This window comes from Diplotaxodon limnothrissa, linkage group LG1 (genome assembly GCF_057381915.1).
Source record: "Diplotaxodon limnothrissa isolate DT_005_m linkage group LG1, D_limnothrissa_male_GT1.1, whole genome shotgun sequence".
In the NCBI taxonomy this organism is placed as follows: Eukaryota; Metazoa; Chordata; class Actinopteri; order Cichliformes; family Cichlidae; genus Diplotaxodon; species Diplotaxodon limnothrissa.
The window spans coordinates 14013341-14020973 of NC_140596.1; positions in this window are offsets into that span (position 1 = coordinate 14013341).

A 7633-nucleotide genomic window follows, 5' to 3' on the forward strand; every position below is an offset into this window, starting at 1 on the left:
GAGGCTCTATAAGCTACAGAAGGCAGGAGGGCAAGGATTATTGAGTGTCATAGCCACAATCCAGGATCAAAACTGAGAATCTGTGATTACATCAGAAAGATGACCTCCCTCACTCGTGAAAAGAGCCACTCCAATAATACCTCAGGACACTTTTACTTGCCACTTAAACCTTGTAACATTTGATGATGTGGCATCAAAACTGATACCACATTTGCTGGTGCAAACCTCTGTTTTGGTGTCAATTTAGTTGGTTGTGCACTTCTTGATTTTTGTAAACTGGAGCATGGTGGTGCTGCCACTGAACCTGGGTTGAAGAATTGTTTTGGTTTTACCCCCATTTTAATAATATATCTGTTTCAAAGCTCACATATTACACAGTTGGGTATTTTGCAACAGTTTGAAAATATGAGACGTTGTGAAAAATAAAACTATGGAAAAAAATACTCTGCAATGCCTTCTTCTAGTTCTGATTTATTTTTCTGCTATATGAGTGCTGAGGTGGTGGCATGTTTTGAATGGCAACACATATCGGTCAGGAGAATACTACAGTTGCTACTTGCTACTTGCTCCTTAATGGCGAGCATAAATGAAAGTGACTGTTTGATGACATTGCAGCAGCACACGAAGTAGCCAATTCAAAAGCCATATTGGCACCTTTAGGCAGCTGATAACAGAAAGCCATAAGGAACAGGAAAGGGAAATATCATGGACAACCAACCCCCCTGCATGGGATGTACCATAAACACATAGTGGGAGCAGATGACATTAATAAATCCTACCAGTGGCTAGAAAAGGCCAGTTTAAAGGACAGCACAGAAGCTCTGACAAAGGCAACCTAAGAACAGCCTAAGCACCAGATCTTTTCAAGATGGCGCTGGAGTGACGGCAGCCTTTCCAAGTAGCTCTGCAACACCGCACCTTTTTTGTTAACTTTAACTTTTTTAGACTAGGCTTTTCAAACTTTTTTTCACCTTCCTCTACTTATACCTCTTAGATATAGCGATACAAGATGGATAATGCACTTTTCAAAACTTCTGGAACCAGCTCCTTCATCTATTCGAGAGCGGAGCTGCTGGCACTAAGAACAAAGGGACAGACCGGCATGCGACACAACATCCCGGCCGAGCTAAAGAGGAGCTACAGAGGCTGCAAAGCTGGAGCGAGGAGAGCGGATCACCGGAGGCGATTCAAACCATCAATCCCGACAGTGATCATGGGCAACGTGAACTCGTTACAGAATAAGATTGACGAACTGTGCGCTCTGAACAACCACAGACTATACCGTGAGTGCAGCTTGTTTATCTTCACGGAGACATGGCTAACCGAGCTAACGCCGCAGGCTAACGTAGACCTATGCGGTTTCACATCCGTGAGAGCCGATAGGGACACGCAGGCCAGCGGAAAAAGCAGAGGTGGGGGACTCATTGTCTACGTCAACAACAGATACTGTAACCCTGGACACGTCTCCGTTAAAGTTTCGGTATGCCGTCCGGACCTGGAGCTGCTAGCTGTTAGCTTGCGGCCATATTATCTACCTCGGGAGTTCAGTCATGTGATCTGTGTGTGTGTTTACATCCCTCCGAGGGCCGACGCAACAGCTGCCTGTGAGAAAATACACACAGTCACAGCAAGACTTCAGACACAAAACCCCGAGGCTTTCATTATTATATCTGGAGACTTTAACCATGCCACACTGGATTCTACTCTGGCTGCTTTTCACCAGTTTGTGAATTGTCCCACAAGGAGCAACAGGACAATTGACCTACTGTATGCTAATGTGAGAGATGCATACAGAGCCACCCCCCTCCCCCCACTAGGGAAGTCAGACCACAACCTGGTTTACCTACAGCCACAATACACACCCCTCGTCCAAAGGCAGCCTGTCACAACGCGCTCCATCCGGAGATGGACCCCAGAAAAGGAGGATGCTCTGAGAGACTGCTATGACACCACAGACTGGGATGTGCTCCTGAGCCCACATGGTGAGGACATAGAGGGGGCGACACACTGTCTTACAGACTACCTCAACTTTTGTGTGGACACAGTCGCCCCTGCTAAGACGGTACGGTGTTATCCTAATAACAAACCGTGGGTAACACAGGAAGTCAAAGCTGTCCTCAACATGAAGAAGAAGGCTTTCAGGAGCAAAGTGAAGGAGGAGATGAAAGCAGCACAGCGGGAGGTGAAACGCTGCCTGAGGGAAGCAAAGGACACCTACAGGAGGAAGGTGGAGCAGAAGTTGGAGAGGAACAATATGAGGGAGGTCTGGAATGGTGTGAAAACCATCACAGGCCACAACACCAAGAAAAGCACAGTGGGGGGGACTGTGGAGAAGGCAAACGAACTCAACAACTTCTTCAACAGGTTTGACCAGCCCACAACCCCCCCCACCCTCACCCTCACCTTCACTACAGAGTCCTCCCCCCACTCTCCTGCCTCCCTCGCTTCCCCCCCTTCCTGACACCATGACACCCCCCTCCTCCAATCCCTCTCTCAGCAGCAAGACATCTCCCCCCCTCCCCTCCTCCCAAACATCTCCCAGTGTCACAGTGGATCAGGTCAGGAGGCAACTGAGGAAGCTTCGCCCCAGAAAGGCAGCAGGCCCAGACAAGGTGTGTCCTAGGATGCTAAAGGCGTGTGCTGCTGAACTTGGGGAGCCGCTACAACGAGTCTTCAACCTCAGTCTGCGACTGGGGAGAGTGCCCGCCCTATGGAAGACATCCTGCATCGTCCCGGTCCCCAAAAAGAACCGGCCCAATGAGCTGAATGACTTCCGACCGGTGGCACTGACGTCACATCTTATGAAGACTCTAGAGCGGCTCTTCCTCAACTTCCTCCGACCACAGGTACAACATGCCCAGGACCCACTACAGTTTGCATACAAGGCGGGTGTCGGAGTGGAGGATGCCATCCTGTACCTCCTACACAGAGCCCACTCACACCTGGATGGGGGAAAAGGCACGGTCAGGATACTGTTTCTTGACTTTTCCAGTGCCTTTAATACCATCCAGCCCTGTATGCTTCAGGAAAAACTGAACAGGATGGAGGTGGACCCCTGCCTGGTGGCTTGGATCTCCGACTACCTCACCGACAGACCACAGTACGTCAGGCTGAAGGACATCACGTCTGACACTGTGGTCAGCAGCACAGGAGCACCACAGGGAACTGTGCTGTCCCCTCTTCTCTTCACCCTGTACACCTCTGACTTCTGCTACAACTCTGAATTATGCCATATTCAGAAGTTTGCAGATGACACGGCCATCATGGGGTGTATCTGGGATGATCAGGAAGAGGAGTACAGAAGTCTGGTGAGGAACTTTGTCGCATGGAGTCACACAAACCACCTGCAACTCAACACCTCAAAGACTAAGGAACTGGTTGTGGACTTCGGGAGGTCCAGAGAAGGTCCACTGCCGGTTCAGATAGAGGGGGAGGAGGTGGAGGTGGTCAACAAGTACAAGTACCTCGGGCTGTGGGTGGACAATAAACTGGACTGGTCATGCAACACAGAGCACCTGTATAAAAAAGCCCAAAGCCGACTGTACTTCCTCAGGAGGCTGAGGTCTTTTAACATCTGCAGGAAGCTCCTGAGGATGTTTTACCAGTCGGTGGTTGCTGGAGTACTTTTCTATGCTGTGGTGTGCTGGGGGAGCAGCACAGCAAAGAAGGACTCATCCAGGCTGGAGAAACTGATCAGGAAGGCTAGCTCTGTGGTCGGCATGAAGCTGGACACTCTGGTGACAGTGGCAGAGAAAAGGACATTAAAGAAACTGATGGACATTATGAACAATGCTGGGCATCCTCTGCACACGGCCATAAACAATCAGAAGAGTCTGTTCAGTGACAGGTTGCTTCTCCCCAAGACAAGAACTAACAGACTTAAAAACTCCTTTGTCCCACACGCCATCAAACTGTTTAACTCCTCTCTGGAGGGGAGAGGGAGGGGAAACAGGAGGACAAAGGAGGGGGGAACAACTAAGCTGTAGTGCCTCTTCACCTCACTGTACAATACCTTGTGCAATACTTTTTGTAAATAGTCAACAGTGCAATAGACTCAATACTTGAAATGTGCAATTCACTTGTATTTTTATTTTTTATTCCTATTTATTCTATTTATCCCCTTTGTATATTTTATTTATATTTGTCTCTGTATTTATATATGTGTGTGTGTGTGTGTGTGTGTGTGTGTGTGTGTGTGTGTGTGTGTGTGTGTATATATATATATATATATATATATATATATATATATATATATATATATATATATATATATATATATATATATAACAATTCTGTAACTGTAACTTCGGTCGTTGCTGTGCTTTTTGGAAGTCGAATTTCCCAGAGGAACCCACCCGAGGGATTAATAAAGTTCTATCTTATCTTATCTTATCTTAGGTGTCTACCACAGCTAACGGGCCCCAAGTTGCAGACTGTGGGAGAGTAGCCAACACATAGTAGCAAGATGCAAGCTGGGACCACATACACAGAGAGGCACAAGCAAGTGGCTGGGAAATTATACAGGAACATATGTGCATCATATCAACTGCAAGTTCCCAAGTCCTTTTGGGAGGTATTCCCAAAGTAGGTTGAGATCAATGGTGCTAAGATCGTGTGGTTAAAAAGAAGAAAAATGTTGTGTATCTAGCCCTAGCAACTAATTTATCGACTAAGCATTACTATATGAATAAAACATTTTATTCCACACTTTTTGAGAATCTTTAACAGCTTTTAAAAGGGTAAACCCACAAATTCCAATCTGACAATTTAAATGTTGCTGCAGAAATCAGGACATATCAGACCAGGCAACATGTTTTCAATGTTTTTCAATTTTTGTGTGAATTGTAACCTCTGCTAAGCTTTGTGTTTGTAGCCTTAGCAGATCACTGAGAAGGGCAATCTGCTTTAGGGCTGTATCCTTTAAACTGATGTGTTGTGTGTTGTCCACTGTTGCCTCACAGCACAAATTCCTGAGTTCAACCAGATTATCATCTGGCCAGGGTCTTTCTTTGTGGTGTTCTGTGAGGATGTTCTCCCATGTCTCTGTGGCTACTATGGCTTCCTCCCACAGTCCAACCACATGCAATTAGTGGGGTTGGGTTAATTGGTGATTCTAAATTGCCTATAGGTGTGAATATATCTGGGAATGCTTGTCTGCCTTTCTGTGTTAGCCCTGTGACAGACTGACGACCTGTCCCGGTGTACCCTGCCACTTGCCCTTTGGCAGCTGGGATAGGCTACAGCCCCCCATGACCCTGAATTGGATAAATGGATGAAGATGGATGGATAGAGGGCTAGACATTCCTAAACCTTGTGGAAAGCTGTACTAGAAGAGTTTAAACTGTTATAAATTAAGGAGGTGGGTCACCATCATATGAAACCCTATGCATTAAGAACCAGATGTCACTGACGTTTATATGTGTGTGAAAGCAGATGAGTGAATACTTTTGGCAATATAGTGTATAAAGGCTCCTCTTAGTGCTTCATGATCACATAGCAACCTATTGCTTTCTCTCTTTTACTTTGTTTCTCTTACATTAGATACACACACACACACACACACACACACACACACACACACACACACACACACATGCTCTTCCTACTCTAACTCAGTATATCTTGATCACTTTAAGAAAGAGCCCATTTACAGATAGTAGAAATACCAAATAAATACTTTTAAGGATCCCTGTGATGGACTAGGTAGCAATATAGAGAGTTCATGATAACAATGATAACATACACTATATATATATATATATATATTTTATATATATATATATATATATATATATATATATATTTTATATATATATATATATATATTTTATATATATATATATATATATATATATATATATATATTTTATATATATATATATATATATTTTATATATATATAATCTTTTGAATCCACAATTAATTAGTCACTTCTTTTTTTATCTTTATCTTTCTTTTATTTCTCTGTAAGTAAATGCTTCTCTGAGTCTGGAAGATAGCTTGCATGTGAATGAAGGAATTGTCATTTTTTTGATCCTTTAAACTCATGTATTTTATATATATATAAAAATACTAAGCGTTAAATTCCTTAGTGGCAACATTAGCTTGTTGTTCACCTTGACTATTAACTTGTGATATCTTCTGGTCTGTATGAATGGATAGCTTAGCTGCACCAGTTTAAAACGTAAAAACAACAATTAGTATCAGGGAAGTATCTCTTGTAAAATGTTGTGAATTTAAAACAGTCTGAAGCTGCATTTTCTGATTCCACTTGCTTCTTGTACACGAGCCATTCCTGTCTCTGTTGTTCTGTATGACCTTGCTTAGCCAAAATCAATAGTTGTGATTTTTAAGTCACTTTGATTCCATCCGATGCCAATGAACATTAGTATTCATGAGGACAGCTCACGGTCTTCAGTATTTACCATTTTCAAATAAAGTTGCATTGATTATCTGATTCTGTCTTTTTGGCCCACCTAATATTTTGAATTTGGAATGATAAAAAGAATATATTTTATTAAACTATGACTGACATAAGCTAAACATGGAGGCTAAACATGTAACGGTGGGAAAGGCAATAAGATTATCACAGAAGAGTCTGTAAGTGCTACCAGGTCTTTGGGGCTATATAGCTGCCCTTCCGTTAAATCTCAGGAAAAACTCTTGGAATAACTGAGGCATTCAATTTAAAATCACATATTTGAAATCCATTATGGCACAAGAAAGGTCACATTTTCATGCCAATTCATCCAATATCTATTGGAATGCTTTCGTCAAAATGTGGTGCTATTGTTAAAGTTACAGGATTACTAAACTACTGTAGGCTGTTACTGTCTGAAGGTTGATTATACTTGATTATATTCCACATACCCAACATAGTATCATGTAATTATAAGTAAACAAAGTGGCAGTTAAGGCACAAATTTTATGGCAAGTCATTGTCAGTTTGAACTAGTTAGAGTGAAGATGTCATTCTTTGAGACTACGACATAAAATTAAACCTTAAAATATGATTACTAATAATTTAATAAATAAAAAGTGTGCTATTATTACACAATTTCATTATAGCAGCCTGTACATACATTTTGTATGTGCAGTGTGTGCGTGCGGACTTCACCTGTTTTGTTCAGCTAAAATCAGAAAACTGATAGTACAGTTCATCCAGGTGATTGGAAGTAATGTTGGAAATGTTGCTTACTCTAATGAGTTTCAATTTCTGCTGCAACATTTGGATGTAAGGGCCAGAATGTGTAGTAATAAACACGGATACATCCTGCATCATATGAACAGTTTAATCTGCTGCTGGTGTAATGATGAGGAAATTGATTATGGAAATTATGCAATTATGAGGAAATGAAACAATTTCCTCTGGGATCAATATAACGTATTGAGATTCTGACTGATTCTGATGATGTGGTGGATAGTTTTTCTTAGTACACATTGGGCACCTTAGTGCCTGATGACCATCATTTAAACACCACTGACTATATGCATCCCTTTATGATCACAGTGCAAACAGTGGAAGTGGCCGCTTCTAGCAGGATAAGGTGCCATGTCAGAAAGCTTAAATAATCTCAAACTGGCTTCTTAATCATCACAACATGAACTCAATCGTAATCAAATGGCCTCCACA